Source organism: Salmo salar, chromosome 12 (genome assembly GCF_965601325.2).
Source record: "Salmo salar chromosome 12, fSalSal1, whole genome shotgun sequence".
NCBI lineage: Eukaryota > Metazoa > Chordata > Actinopteri > Salmoniformes > Salmonidae > Salmo > Salmo salar.
This window is the reverse complement of record NC_138302.1, coordinates 62962965-62979376: the sequence shown is the minus strand read 5'-3', so window position 1 is coordinate 62979376 and position 16412 is coordinate 62962965. Positions and strand designations below refer to the sequence as shown.

Below are 16412 nucleotides of genomic sequence, written 5' to 3'. Positions count from 1 at the left end.
GGAAAATCAAAAGAAATTAGCCAAAACCTCAGAAAACAAATGTAGACCTCCACAAGTCTGGTTCATCCTTGGGAGCAATTTCCAAACGCCTGAACGTACCACCTTCATCTGTACAAACAACAGTACGCAAGTATAAACACCATGGGACCACGCAGCCGTCATACCGCTCAGGAAGGAGACGCATTCTGTCTCCTAGAGATGAACACTTTGGTGTGAAAAGTGCAAATCAATCCCAGGATAACAGCCAAGGACTCCTATATCGACATAACCTGCAAAGGCCGCTCAGCAAGGAAGAAGCCACTGCTCCAAAACCGCCATAAAAAAGCCAGACTACGGTTTGCAAATGTTTATTTTATTTTTATTTAACCAGGTAGGCAAGTTGAGAACAAGTTCTCATTTACAATTGCGACCTGGCCAAGATAAAGCAAAGCAGTTCGACAACATACAAAAACACAGAGTTACACATGGAGTAAAACAACATACAATCAATGATGCAGTAGAATTTTTTTTTTTTTTTTTTAAATAAGACTAAATACAATGTGAGCAAATGATGTGAGATAAGGGAGGTAAAGGCAAAAAATGCCATGGTGGCAAAGTAAATAAAGTATAGCAAGAAAAACACTGGAATGGTAGATTTAAATTAAATGCACATGGGGACAAAGATCGTACTTTTTGGAGAAATGTCCTCTGGTCTGATGGAACAAAAACAGAACTGTTTGGCCATAATGACCATCGTTATGTTTGGAGGAAAAAGGGGGATGCTTGCAAGCCGAAGAACACCATCCCAACCGAAGCACATGTGTGGCAGCATCATGTGGTGGGGGGTTTTAGTCAATTGCATTAAGATCGGTGATTTAATATTATGCAAGTCATTTGGGATTAACCAATGACAAGTGATGATGTATTGGGTACTAAATCTCTAGTAGTGCTCAGTACAGTTTTTCAATGGAAAACTATTCAACACTCGTTACCGAAACATGCATTCTCATCATCGAAACGTTTATCATTACTGTAATGCACCAATATTTAGGAAATATAAAACGTGTAATTTGGGATTAATCGTATAGTGACTTTTGTTCCCTATCCAAATATTTTTTACATAAAAATAACATAATTACTTGTGTGTATATGGGAAGAAAAAAAAAAGATTCAGAAAAGGTTATTGCGGTATTGAGAAATTACTAAATGCATTTTAATGTACCTTTTGAATAGATTTGTTTTCAGTTATGTTTAACTCAGCCCTTTTCATTAGATGAGCAATGTTAACAAAATATTAAATTGATGTATTACATTTTTGGATTTCAAACTGTTAATTTCTCCATTGGTTGTTGTGGAAATTGTGATAAAATACATATCTGATAAACGTAACAATAATTATGAAATAGATAAATAAATATCATAATCTTAGTGATCAAAGATTAATAATGGTGGAAAATGTTTTTAAGTAGGGTTGCAAAGGGTCGGAAACTGTCCGGTAAATTTCCGGACATTTTCCATGGGAAGTTAAGCCCTGGAATTTGGGGAATTTAGTTTAAATTCATCAAAAAGTTAGCTTATAACAGTGAACCTTTTTTGTGGGATACATAAGGCAATTCTAGGTCTTGTGGCATATTTTTGTTAAACTATCCCCAATTCAACGGAATTTCAACCCTCTGCATGCACAGTGCACTCTTCCATCACATGTACAGCTGATTCTCAAGATCTTGCACACTAATGAGATGCTATTAGGCTCACACTACTACACTCTCTGAGCCAAGGACTATATGCTTTCTGGTAAGTTTTGATTACAATACTGGGTGGGGTGAATATATGTTGTGACATACATACATACTTTTTTTGTTAACTAGTAAATAGTAGCCAAAATGTGTTTTAATTGTTAACAATTTCTGCTTTTCCTACCATGTGGGTTTTAGCTTGTTTGAGCCTGCTAACTGAGGAGTGTTAATTCACCTGTTTCCATACATGTTTCATTTTAAAAGATTTTATCTTACAAAGGAGTTGTTTAATCTAACTGCTTAACTATTTATCTGTATATGGAAATGCATTTAAAAAAAATCTTTACAAGAAGATGGCAATATCTGATGTGTGGATACATTTCAGTGCAGCGAATGTAGAAGAAAAAGCTGCGTACATTTTCAAATACTGTGCCAAATCATATGTGAAGAATGCAACAAAGATGCAGAATCTGACCAAGTACATAAAGTTCCCTCAGCGCTCACAACAAGCAACCTCTGACAAAAGTCCTTCTACTTCTATTCGAGGTGAAAATGATGAATCGGACACCTTATCGATAGCAACAGCTCATGGTGCTCCTGGAATCAGAAGATTTTTTTTTAACTCAATGGAGGAACATAGAGAAATACTGATGAATGTATTGCTCGAGCTGTGTATGCAACTGGTTCACCTCTGATGCTCACAGGCAATGTGTATTGGAAGAGATTTCTGAATGTTCTTCGCCCAGCATACACCCCTCCAACCAGACATGCTTTATCTACTCATTTGCTGGATGCAGAGTTCAACAGAGTTCAAGGTCAAGCAAATCATAGAGAAAGCAGACTGTATTGCAATCATCTCTGATGGGTGGTCGAATGTTTGTGGGCAAGGAACAATTAACTACATCTCCACCCCTCAACCAGTATTCTACAAGAGCACAGCCACAAGTGACAGACACACCGGTCTCAACATTGCAGATGAGCTGAAGGCAGTAATCAATGACCTTGGACCACAGAAGGTATTTGCACTGGTGACAGATAACGCTGCGAACATGAAGGCTGCTTGGTCTAAAGTGGAGGAGTCCTACCCTCACATCACACCCATTGGCTGTGCTGCTCATGCATTGAATCTGCTCCTCAAGGACATCATGGCACTGAAAACAATGGATACACTCTACAAGAGAGCCAAGGAAATTGTTAGGTATGTGAAGGGTCTTCGAGTTATAGCAGCAATCTACCTCACCAAGCAAAGTGAGAAGAATAAAAGCACCACATTGAAGCTGCCCAGCAACACTTGTTGGGGTGGTGTTGTCATCATGTTGACAGTCTCCTGGAGGGGAAGGAGTCTCTCCAAGAAATGGCCATATCACAGTCTGCTGATATGGATAGTCCCATCCAGAGGATCCTCATGGATGTGTTTTGGGAGAGAGTGGTAAGAAGCCTGAAACCTATAACAGTAGCCATTGCACAGATTGAGGGAGACAATGCCATTCTGTCTGATGTTCAGACTCTGCTTGCAGATGTAAGAGAAGAAATCCGTACTACCCTGCCCACTTCACTGATGCTCCAAGCAGAGGAAACTGCAGTTCTGAAATACATCAAAAAGTGTGAAGACTTCTGCCTGAAGCCAATTCACACCACAGCGTACATGTTGGACCCCAAGTATGCTGGCAAGAGCATCCTGTCTGGTGCAGAGATCAACAAGTCCTATGGTGTCATCACTACTGTGTCTCGCCACCTTGGCCTGAAAGAGGGCAAGGTTCTTGACAGTCTGGCGAAGTACACTTCCAAGCAAGGGCTTTGGGAAGGAGATGCAATATGGCAGTCGTGCCAACATATCTCATCAGCCACCTGGTGGAAGGGACTTTGTGGATTTGAGGCTCTTTCCCGTTGCCTCATCATCCTCCAAATCCCACTAACATCAGCCGCCTCCGAGCGCAACTGGTCCTTGTTTGGGAACACACACACCAAAGCACGCAACAGGCGGACCAATACAAGGGTTGAAAAATTGGTGGCCGTCCTAGGCGAATTTGAGGCTTTTTGAGCCTGACAACAAGCCATCCTCAACAAGGTTGGAAAGTGACAGTGAAGATGAGGCCTCAGAGTCTGATGTTCAAGAGGTGGACATTGAGGAGGTCTAGGGAGAAGACATGGAAGCCTAAGAGGAAGACAGTCTAGAAACTAAAGCTTTGGTTATCATTTTACAGATGTATGTTGAAAAAGTTTTTGGGGATCATTCAATATTCCCTTTTGTTGTTCAGTGAAATCATCCCATGTGAAAAGTCAACTAAATTAATTAAAGTTCAATTCGTATCTAAATTGTTTTTTTAATTTCTATTGGAAGGATTTAATAATTTGCAATTATGTCTACTTATGACAAGGTAAATTGTTTATGTCTCCATATGATAGGGTAAATATATCCAATGCAAAAAAAAAAAATCTACATTTAAATGGTATTAATATTAATTTGCATACAGTTTTAGTCGGACGTTTACATACACCTTAGGCAAATACATTTAAACTTATTTTTTCACAATTCCTAGTAGAGAATAGTAGTAGAGAGAATGATTTACTTCAGCTTTTATTTCTTTCAACCTGACAGAGCTTGAGAGGATCTGCAGAGAAAAATGGGAGAAACTCCCAAAATACAGGTGTGCCAAGCTTGTAGTGTCATACCCAAGAAGACTCAAGGCTGTAATCGCTGTCAAAGGTGCTTCAACAAAGTACTGAATATAGGGTCGAATACTTATGCAAACGTGATCCATTTTATTATTTATTTGCCAACATTAAAAAAAAACAAAAAAACATTTTGCTTTGTCATTATAGGGTATTGTGTGTATATTGAGAGATAAAAAAAACAAGTTAATCAATTTTAGAATAAGGCTGTAATATGTTTCAACTATTAACTTGGTCAGGCCCTAAGTTAGTGCTAGCAAACTTGCAACATTGTTTCCCATGCCAGTGAGCTCCAGACAGACACAGCAGTAGGCTATTTGCGCAAGGAGAATGAGTAATCAGGTAGGCCTATTTTATGACGTTTCCACCGGATCAGAGCATCACATTTGTTTCCCCTTTCATGCTGAGTGGTTATTGCAAGGGATCGAGCTGGAAACATTTGAGGAACTATTGTCATTCTCAATGGATGTAAAAATAGACATAATGTACTTGCTGTTTGAGGCGAAGAAAAACTTACTTTGAGAAGCTCCAAAGTGATGCTGAGTTAAGACAATCAGAAATAGTATCAGATCCCCAAATGGGCAAATTTTGGGGCCTACATTTGCATGCAGGCCAGGCAGCCTAGGCCTCCTTCTATGCATAATCAGGTGAGTGTCCTTAATCAAAATTGACAGGAGTACTCAAAACAAAAGACAACAAATAAATTGACAAAAAATAAATAAAAAAATGGGCTGCAGGATCTCGTCACGGTATTTTTGTGCATTCATATAGCCATCGATAAAATGCAATTGTGTTTTGTCCTTAGCTTATGCCTGCCCATACCATAACGTTGACATCAGTAAACCGCTTGCGCACACACAACACGCCAGACACGTGGTCTGTGGTTGTGAGGCTGGTTGGACATAGTGCCAAATTCTCTAAAAACGACATTGGAGGCAGCTTATGGTAGAGAAATGAACATTCAATTATCTGGCAACAGCTCCCTGTGGACATTCCTGCAGTCAGCATACCAATTGTACGCTCCCTCAACTTGAGACATCTGTGGCGTTGTGATGCGTGACAAAACTGCACGTTTTAGATTGGCCTTTTATTGTCCCCAGCACAAGGTGCAAATGTGTAATGATTATGCTTTTTAATTAGCTTCTTGATATGCCACACCTGCCAGGTAGTTGGCTTATCTTGGCAAAGTAGAAATGCTCACTAACAGGGATTTAAACAAATTTGTGCAGAAAATTGAGAAATAAGCTTTTTTTATTTTTTATCTCAGCTCATGAAACCAACACTATACATGTTGCATTTATATTTGCGTTCAGTGTATGCTGAAAGCATCAACAGAAAATACCATAACCAAACAAACATTCTAGATTATAAATTATGTTAATTTAACGGTAAATGTAGGTTACTACTGGTGATACTGGTGTGCCATCCCCGCGGCCTCCACAATGGATTAGTCCACTCAGACAGGTGACTTGTGTGCCATAAATTATTTTTATATATTTGCCACTGCTCGATTAAAAAAATAAATCTTGCTTAATAACCAACAGCCTATCGTCCAAACAATCGACTAAATGTGGTCAGCCCTAATGGGTAGGAATAAGTTTGGTCCCAAATCAGATGTTAGGTACTATAATTATTTAATATTATCTGAATCCTATAAATTAAAAATGGCCAATGTGTGCAATTCTTAATTTCTCTGAGATCAAATTAAATTTCAACAAAATAATGTTTCAGGAATGGCATTTTTACTTGTTTCTAACTACAGAAACAACTTCAGAACAATCTGAGATGGTGGGTGTCATGGCATGCTGAAATGACATGGAACGACTCCCTATCCATTGTCAACCTTGGATTTACACCCCTATCTATCAATGTAAATAAAATTGTATAGCACCTGTGTATAGGACTACTCAGTCAAAATGGTCAAATTACCAGTCCCGGTCATTCATTCTTCCCAAAAACAGACGCATGAGACTGAGAAGAATGAGGGCAGAAAAGAGAGAACAGAGTGGGAGCAGTTCTGCTCTCTCTCTCTGACCTAATCTGTAAAAAACAGCTCACTCCATATCTGTCACCTCCCTAACGGAACAAGGACCTTACACACACACACTCTCTTTTTAAAGTACAACAGCCTAAACTAGGACTGAAGCACAAATCTTTAGGCTACATTCCTCACGAGACAAGGAACAGTTTGACCTAGAAATGCCTCCGAGGGCTGAATGAACAGCTTAGCAACTTTAGAACATCTTATAAAGTTGTTTAAAATGTTATACTAGGCTATAGGCCTTGCCAGAAGATATCGACCATACCGTTATGATAGTTTACACTGAGTTCAGAACACAATCATGGTTACATTAAGACACTGTGGTGCTGGTGCGAGATATGGGTCAGAAAACGCACCTCAATGCAAGGATGGGATATTCCACTGTACCTATATCCACACTGCTCCATTGAGAAGATTAAAATGATGAACTAGCAGTATTTCAAACAGTGAAGTTATGTAAGGTATATGTTTTAACCTGCAACCTACATTGCAGCTACACTGCATACACTAGACTAGCTCTTGATCATGACTCTCAGTTAGTTCCATTACAGTACACATAAGAGTATTTTGTACGGTGGAGTTTTGTAAAGAGCCCCGACACTGTCTGAACATTAACACGCATCGTTTACATTACGTTTTTGGAAGCATAAGGCCCTTCTCTCATATCACCAAGTGATATTTTTAAAAATACATTAAATTGAGACACCTTTATAGGGTTAGAGTTAGTATTCCCACATGGGCATATATCCATGATACAGCATGTGTTTACAGAAAACAGACTGAAGACATAATTAGCGCAGGTGGACCACTCTATTGATCATGTGACGAACACCTGTGTGTAACGCAAGAAAAATACTGTTGGCTGCAGCTGTGATAAAGCCGGTTAAAACAGTGTACAGTAAGCGTGTTTTGTATTTGTGAAGTTGTGATATGAAAGTAAAAGGCAGGAAGAATATGACACTTGTTTTTTTGTTTTTTTTTACATTTTCTGACAAGCGAGCACTTAGATATTTTCATGTTAAAACATAATAAAAACGTATTTTCAAGGACAGGAGTCTACACAGACCGGTGCGCCATAGCCAATCAAAGCTACAATAGGCCTAAAGGCAAATAAGCCATTTGTCAAACGGGCCTGCCATCCTTCCCTTTGAATTGGACTGTGTGTTCACAGGCAGTAGCAACAGCGCGACTTTTGATCATTGGAACGCATTCGTCAAAAGTCACAAAATACACCTGAATGAATTTCTGCAAATACAGTATTCAGATGGGTTTGGGGGATGCAGTATTTTATTTTAGGTTTTTTAACCAAATTCCTGCCTCTCCATATCAAAACACATTCCCCTGGTTTTGAATGTAGAGTGTGACTTTTTACACATTTTGTTATGTTGCAGCCTTATTCTAACATGGATTTTATTGTTTTTTCCCCTCAACCTACCACAATATCCCATAATGACAATGCAAAAACATGTTGAGAAATCTTTGCACATTTATAAAAAAAAAAAAAACACAGAAATATCTCATTTACATAAGTATTCAGACCCTTTACTCAGTACTTGGTTGAAACACCTTTGGCAGCGATTACAGCCTCGATTCTTCTTGCGTATGACGCTACAAGCTTGGCACACTTGTATTTGGGGAGTTTCTCCCATTCTTCTCTACAGATCCTCTCAAGCTCTGTCAGGTTGGATGGGGAGCGTCGCTGCACAGCTATTTTCAGGTCTCTCCAGAGATGTTCGATCGGGTTCAAGTCCGGGCTCTGGCTGGGCCAGTCAAGGACATTCAGAGACTTGTCCCGAAGCCACTCCTGCATTGTCTTGGCTGTGTGCTTAGGGTCGTTGTCCTGTTGGAAGGTGAACCTTCACCCCCAGTCAGAGGTCCTGAGCGCCCTGGAGCAGGTTTTCGTCAAGGGTCTCTCTGTACTTTGCTCCTGTCATCTTTCCCTCGTTCCTGACTAGTCTCCCAGTCCCTGCCGCTGAAAAACATCCTGCCACCATGCTTCAACATAGGGATGCTGCCAGGTTTCCTCCAGACGTGAAGCTTTGCATTCAAGCCAAGAGTTCAATCTTGTTTTTTTTCAGACCAGATAATCTTGTTTCTCATGTTCTGAGAGTCCTTTAGGTCCTTTTGGCAAACTCCAAGCACGCTGTCATGTGCCTTTTACTGAGGAGTGGCTTCCGTCTGCCCATTCTACCATAAAGGCCTAATTGGTGGAGTGCTGAAGAGATGGTGTCCTTCTGGAAGGTTCTCCCATCTCCATAGAGGAACTCTGGAGCTCTGTCAGAGTGACCATCAGGTTATTGATCACCTCCCTGACCAAGGCCCTTCTCACCCGATTGCTCAGTTGGGCCGGGCATCCAGCTCTAGGAAGAGTCTTCTTCCATTTAAGAATGATAGAGACCACGGTGTTCTTGGGGACCTTCAATGTTGCAGACATTTTTCAGTACCCTTCCCCAGATCTGAGCCTCGATACAATCCTGTCTCGGACCTCATGGCTTGGTTTTTGCTCTGTCAACTGTGGGACCTTATATAGACAGGTATGTGCCTTTCCAAATCATGTCCAATCAATTTAATTTACCACAGGTGGACTCCAAGTAAGTTGTAGAAAAATCTCAAGGATGATCAATGGAAACAGGATGCACCTGAGCCTCATAGCAAAATGTATATTTTTTATTTGTAATAAATTAGCAAACATTTCTAAAAACCTGTTTTCGCTTTGTAATTATGGGGTATTGCGTGTAGATTGACGAGAGAAAAAAATGCATTTAATCCATTTTAGAATAAGTCTGTCACGCAAAACAAAATGTGTACAAAGTCAAGGTCTCATCTTCTCGAATGCACTGTATGTAAATACCACGGGAGTCCTCTAACATTTGTGAGTCCTATTGCTCAAACAACCATAAAAAAGGTAGGCTCTCTCTCCCTCAGTTGCCTATGCACATCAAGAACAATAATAACTAAAGCTAGCCAGAGCGAGATAAGCTAAAATCCAACCCTCTCAAACTTTAACTAGTTGGCCATCACGAATTGCACTGAAACGTTGGGGAATTGTAGCCTGCTCGTCCTTATGCAACTTGCTGTCCAATGCATGCTTTTATCCAAACCCACATTTTGACAGCTGAACGGGAACTTGCCTGTCCGCAAATTTGATCGTTGCCAAATACATCTGATTGACAACAAGAGATACGCTAACTATGGATAACAGTTGTTCAAGTTCAGCATAGCTAGCTAGCAAAGCGATTCATATTTCTTGCTAGCTAACCAAATGACACCATCTCTAGCCGTAGCCACTTAAAAACGATATTAGTGGAAACAGTCGGTCACTCATCCACTCCTCCAATGACATGACATCCTCCCAGCAGCTAGCTAACATTAGGCTCTTTGTTTTTAGTTTGCAAAATAAATACCTAAATACGTAAAGAATTTGTAGGCAAGACAGACTATTTTTGTTTTCACAAAAAAAATAAAAAAAATATTAAACCGCAACCTAAACTGGCCATTGTTTTATTAGAAAAAAAATATGGTCCTTTATAAATGTCCACTTGTGTACATTGGACGCTGTATATAGCATTTTAACATATTAAACAAAAGGATAAATATATTTATCAAGCCTTTGTTGCTATGCTTGCAAATGTGTATAATATGGACACTCAGACAAGAGTGCTCTGAAATCAGAGTACGAACGCACCCAATATGCATGTCATGGAATAGCGTTAAATAGAACCTATTTTTAAAACCTCTTTATGAAGTTAGTTTTGAAGCATAAACTGGGAATTCGATTTTTTTTACTGATATTATGATTGTGTGTTTCATATCTGCAAAGTAGTTAAAAGGCTGTCAGTTCCACTTTAAGGAGTAATGGTAACATTAGGCTCCTTAAGAGTACTACTTGGACTAACACTAGACTATATTTATTTCCTGTAAACTGTTTGACCACATGGGCTCATTTTGACATTGAGACCCAGTCAAAAACAACTAACTAGCAAGCAAGCGTGGTCAACCGGATTACGAAGGGAGGCCAGAAAGTCTAGACATTTCTATGGTTGGCAGCTACTTGAAATGACCAAAACGTAGACATCAAATGAGTAACGTTACCATAAAGCAGTGAAGCAAAGATGTTATCGTGACTTTCCTTTTTTTATTAACAGCAAACGTTAACTAGCTAGCCAGCTAACTTTATCCTATCTGGCAAGCAATTAGCCGGTTAAATACCTGCACAGTTGACAAGTAAAACAACCACTGGAATAAATAGAAATGCGTCATCTTACCTGGATATAGCGAGTAAAAAGTATGGTCATGTAAATGTCATTACATTAAATAACACATAGCTAACGTTAGATGTCGACACAAGCAAGTGAAGTGACACAACTTCTTCTTCGGTGGGGATTATTAGTAGTTGGCATCCAACGTTATGGTACATTACTGCCAGCTACTGTACTGGAGTGCGGGCCAAGAGACGGAGAAACTAAATCCTTCCTGCCAGCCCCGTTGCTCTTAAAAAATATAAAATATTTGAGACTATATCTAATAACATTCTACTCAATATACTATTTAAACTAATTTCCTGTATCCCCTTTTCCCTCATACTAGATCTCAGTGTCTCTTTCCCTCTGAAACTGCTCACACTGTAGCAATACATGCTCCACTGTATCTGTTTCATGGCAAGAATAACACTTTCCTGTTGGATTCTTTTCGATCACATTTAAGGTCTTATTCAACCGGCTGCGTCTCACCTTTAATCTTGTAAAAAATCGCCTCCTCTCTTCTGTCCCTTCCTGCCGTTCTACCATCCCCGACCTTCCTCTGTACTTGAAATAAATGCCTTAGTATCTCTATTCCACTGCTCCTGCTGTCTCTGCACCATCTCCATATCAGGCTTGTTGCCTCTGCCTTGCTCATTTGGTATTTTATTAGGATCCTCATTAGCTGTTGCAAAAGCAGCAGCTACTCTTCCTGGGGTCCACACAAACATGAAACATAATACAGAATGACATAATACAGAACACCATTAGACAAGAACAGCTCAAGGACAGAACTACATACATTTTTAAAAAGGCACACGTAGCCTACATATCAATGCATACACACAAACTCTCTAGGTCAAATAGTGGAGAGGCGTTGTGCCGCGAGGTGTTGCTTTATCTGTTTCTTGAAACCAGGTTTGCTGTTTATTTGAGCAATATGAGATGGAAGGAAGTTCCATGCAATAAGGGCTCTATATAATACTGTACGTTTTCTTGAATTTGTTCTGGATTTGGGGACTATGAAAAGACCCCTGGTGGCATGTCTGGTGGGATAAGTGTGTGTGCCAGAGCTGTGTGGAAGTTGACTATACAAACAATTTGTGATTTTCAACACATTAATGTTTCTTATAAAAGAAGAAGTGATGCAGTCAGTCTCTCCTCAACTCTTAGCCAAGAGAGACTGGCATGCATAGTATTAATATTATCCCCCTGATTACAATTAAGAGCAAAACGTGCCACTCTGTTCTGGGCCAGCTGCAGCTTAACGAGGTCTTTCCTTGCAGCACTGGACAACACGACTGGACAATACTCAATATTAGACAAAACTAGAGCCTGCAGAACTTGCTTTTTGGAGTGTGGTGTCAAAAAAGCAGAGCATCTCTTTATTACGGCTAGACCTCTCCCCATCTTTGCAACCATTGATTCTATATGTTTTGACCATGACAGTTTACAATCTAAGGTAATGCCAAGTAATTTAGTCTCCTCAACTTGTTCAACAGTCACACCATTCATTACCAGATTCAGCTGAGGTCTAACAGTTAAGGAATGATTTGTACCAAATACAATGCTCTTAGTTTTAGAGATGTTCAGGACCAGTTTATTACTGGCCACCCATTCCAAAACAGACTGCACCTCTTTGTTAAGGGTTTCAGTGACTTCATTAGCTGTGATTGCTTATGTGTATATGGTTGAATCGTCAGCATACATGGACACGCATGCTTTGTTTAATGCCGGTGGCAGGTCATTTGTAAAAATAAAAAAGAGTAGAGGGCATAGAGAGCTGCCCTGTGGTACAACCATACTTTACATGTTTGACATTTGAGACGCTTCCATTATAGAAAACCCTTTGAGTTCTATTAGATAGATAGCTCTGAATCCACGATATGGCAGAGGTTGAAAAGCCATAGCACTTACGTTTTTTCAACAACAGGTTATGTATGGTCAATAATATCAAAGGCTGCACTGAAATCTAACAGTACAGCTTCCACAATCTTCTTATTATCAATTTCTTTCAGCCAATCATCAGTCATTTGTGTCAGTGCAGTACATGTTGAGTGCCCTTCTCTATAAGCATGCTGAAAGTCTGTTTATTTCTTCACAGAGAAATAGCATTGTATTTGGTCAAACACAAATGTTTCCAACAGTTTGCTAAGAGCTTGCAGCAAGCTTATAGGTCTGCTGTTAGAAACCGTAAAGGCCGCTTTACCACTCTTGGGTAGCGGAATAACTTTGGCTTCCCTCCGGGCCTGAGGACAAATACTTTCCTCTAGGATCAGATTAAAAACATGACAGATAGGAGTGGCTATAGAGTCAGCTAACATCCTCAGTAGCTTTCCATCTAAGTTGTCAATGCCAGGAGGTTTGTCATTATTGATCGTTAATCATTTTTCCACCTCTCCCACACGAATTTTACAAAACTCAAACTTGCACTGCTTTTCTCTCATTATTTGTTTTTTTTTATACATTAATAAAATTGCTCACTGTTTGTCATGGGCATTTCCTGCCTAAGTTTGCCCACTTTGCCAATGAAATAATCATTAAAATACTTGGCAACATCAAATGGTTTTGTGATGAATAAGCCATCTGATTCAATGAAAGATGGAGTTGAATTTGTCTTTTTGCCCATAATTTCATTTAAAGTACTCCAAAGTTTTTTCCCATCATTTTTTATATCATTGATCTTGGCTTCATAAACTAGTTTCTTCTTCTTTTTGTTGAGTTTAGTCACATCATTTCTCAATTTGCAGTAAGTAAGCCAGTCAGATTGCCAGCCTGACTTATTTGCCACTAATTTTGCCCCATCTCTTTCAACCATACAGTTTTTCAATTCCTCATCAATTCATGGAGACTTAACAGTTCTAACAGTCAGTTTCTTAGCAGGTGCATGTTTATCAATAATTGGAAGAAGCAATTTCATAAATTCATCAAGTGCAGCGTCTGGGTGCTCCTCATTAATCACATCAGACCAACAAATATTTTTTAACATCATCCACATAAGAGTCACAACAAAATCATTTGTATGATCTCTTATACACTATTTTAGGCCCAGCTGTTTGAACTTTGGCTTTCCTGGATATAGCCACTATATTGTGACCACTGCATCCAATGGGTACAGATATAGCGTTAGAACAAAGTTCTACAGCATTAGTAAAAATATGATCGATACATGTGGATGATTTTGTTCCTGTAGTGTTTGTAAACACCCTGGTAGGTTGATGAATAACCTGAACCAGATTACAGGCACTAGTTACAGTAAGAAGCTTCCTCTTGAGCAGACAGCTTGATGAAAACCAGTCAATATTCAGGAGCCCAAGAAAGTAGACCTCTCTGTTTACATCACATACACTATCAAGCATTTCACACATATTATTTAGATACTGACTGTTAGCACTTGGTGGCCTATAGCAACACCCCAAAAGAAAAGGCTTTAGATGTGCCAAGTGAACCTGCAACCACAACACTTCAATAACACTTGACATAAGATCTTCTCTAAGCATTACAGGGATATAGCTCTGAATATATACAGCAATTCCTCCCCCATAAGCATTTCTTTCTCTTCTAGAAATGTTATATCCTTGTACTGCTAGTGATGTATCATCAAATGAATTATCTAAGTGAGTCTCAGAAATGGCTAATATATGAATGTTATCTGATGTTAGCAAGTTATTGATTTCATGAACCTTATTTCTAAGGCTACATATATTAATATGGGCTATTTTCAGCCCTTTCCTGGGTAGCTTATCAGAGATAGACATAATATTGAAAAGAGCAGACAAAGCAAGATAAAACAATATTCATTCAGCAGTCCATTAATCAATTGGTGTGTGTGTGCTGCGGGGTTGAGGCTACGAACCCATAGGCTTGGCTCTCTCATCCCTTCCAGGCTTCTGGGAGGGAGGGTGGACAATGAGCCTATCGTAGCGGATGTACGCAATGTCCCCACGCGCTCTGGCAGCTTTCATGGCTGGGATCAGTTCTTTCCTCTTCTGGCGCACAGCTTCAGGATAGTCCTCGTTGAGGAAGATATACGTTCCTCTCACGTTCTTGGCTCTTTCCAGAACAGCTACCTTGTCCTTGAACCTCAGGAACTTGACCACTATCGGCCTGGGACTATCACCTGTGCCGATGGTGGGTTTTTCAGTCCTGTGGGCGCGCTCCACCTCAATCTTCCTGTGGTCCATCTTCAATTTTTCAGAGATCATTTCCCTCACTTTGTCCTCAGACTCCATCCAGGTTTCATGTGGAGATTCTGCAATTCCATCCACAACCATGTTGTTTCGCCTTGACTGTCCCTTGAGAGTCTGATTTATCTGTCATGGATTCACAGAAAGAACTGATGTCTTCTCTCAATGACTTACAGAATGCTGTCATCTTGCCGTTCTCCTGTTTCAACTCGTCGAGCTGACCCTGGGAGAGCTGCAAACTGTTCTTCAGGTCCTGGGCCTCTCTGGTCAGGTCGTCCATTCTTTTATGAGTACAATCCACAAGTATTTGGACAAAACACTTGAAACTATCTTCTTGTTGTTGTAACAACTGCTTATAGGTCTATTTTTGTTCATTTAAAAGATCCTTCACGTATGATATAGTGGCACCTCTGGCACTGTCCTCAACAGTACTCCAGCCGGCTTGGTCTTTGTCATGATAACTAGCAACGTATGTTAGGCTGTTACTCCTCGCAGTTCCAGAAAGGGCAGGTTACGGGAAAAATTGAAAACAATGAACAGCAGGGATCTAGACAGCCACAAACCCGGGACAATCCGCGGTCCCAGCCACAATGACTAATCGCGTCGCGGGCTGTGTTCAGGAACACCTCGCTAGCTTGATGTCCAGCTAGCTAGCAGCTAGGCTAGCTGCGACGCCAAATAGCTCCTCAGACCCATCCTTGGTTGGCAGGATCACTGGAAAGATACAAGCAGTCCCAGCAACTGAAGCCAACTGTGTCGGGGGATCCAACAGAAGAAGCTAGGTAGCTACCAAGAACTTTCCAATATACTTTTAAACAACAAACTTTCCAACAAACTTTCCAAACAAACAAAACCGAGCTCTTCCTCGTTTCACGTACAACATCAACATACCCACTACTAAGCACTTGGATCTTTTGAACCATCTGTGTAAGTGGCCACAAAATCCCAATACACAGTATCCAGACGTCTCTTTTAATAAAATATATATATTTTTTTTACCCCTTTTTCTCCCCAATTTTGTGGTATCCAATTGGTAGTTACAGTATAGTCTCATCGCTGAAACTCCCGTACGGACTCAGGAGAGGCGAAGGTCGAGAACCATGCAACCAAGCCGCACTGCTTCTTGACACAGTGCCCGCTTAACCCGGAAGCCAGCCACACCAATGTGTAGGGGGAAACACCGTACACCTGGTGACCGTGTCAGCGTGCATGCCCCCGGCCCGCCACAGGAGTCCCTAGAGTACAATGGGACAAGGGCATCCCTGCCAGCCAAACCCTCCCCTAACCCGGACGATGCTGGGTCAATTGTGCGCCGCCCCATGGGTCTCCCAGGCGCAGCCGGCTGCAACAGAGCCTGGACTCAAACCAGGATCTCTTGTGGCACAGCTAGCACCGTGATGCAGTGCCTTAGACCACTGTGCCACTTGGGAGGCCTCATCCAGACGTCTCTTAAACAAATCAGATGGATCAACACCCTCCCTATCTTTCTGTAGTCTCTCCAACACTAGATCAACTACTGGAGGCGAGAGTAGCCAAGTAGATGTGCCAAGTGAACCTG

The 16412-nt window shown here is 40.5% G+C and overlaps 1 protein-coding gene across 4 annotated transcripts in view; it reads right to left on the bottom strand.

The window, feature by feature from the left end:
• Positions 1-10855, bottom strand: part of LOC106565428 (natural resistance-associated macrophage protein 2) — a 51331-nt gene extending 40476 nt beyond the window's left edge. The window contains exon 1 of one of the 4 annotated variants that reach the window (XM_045691598.2): positions 10695-10855. The gene's annotated coding sequence lies outside the window, so the exon portion shown is untranslated. Of the gene's footprint in view, positions 1-10521; positions 10652-10694 lie in introns of those variants that run through there. The other 3 variants (XM_014132551.3, XM_014132552.3, XM_014132553.3) reach the window with 3 other exon arrangements.
• Between the last annotated feature and the right edge of the window lie 5557 nt (positions 10856-16412).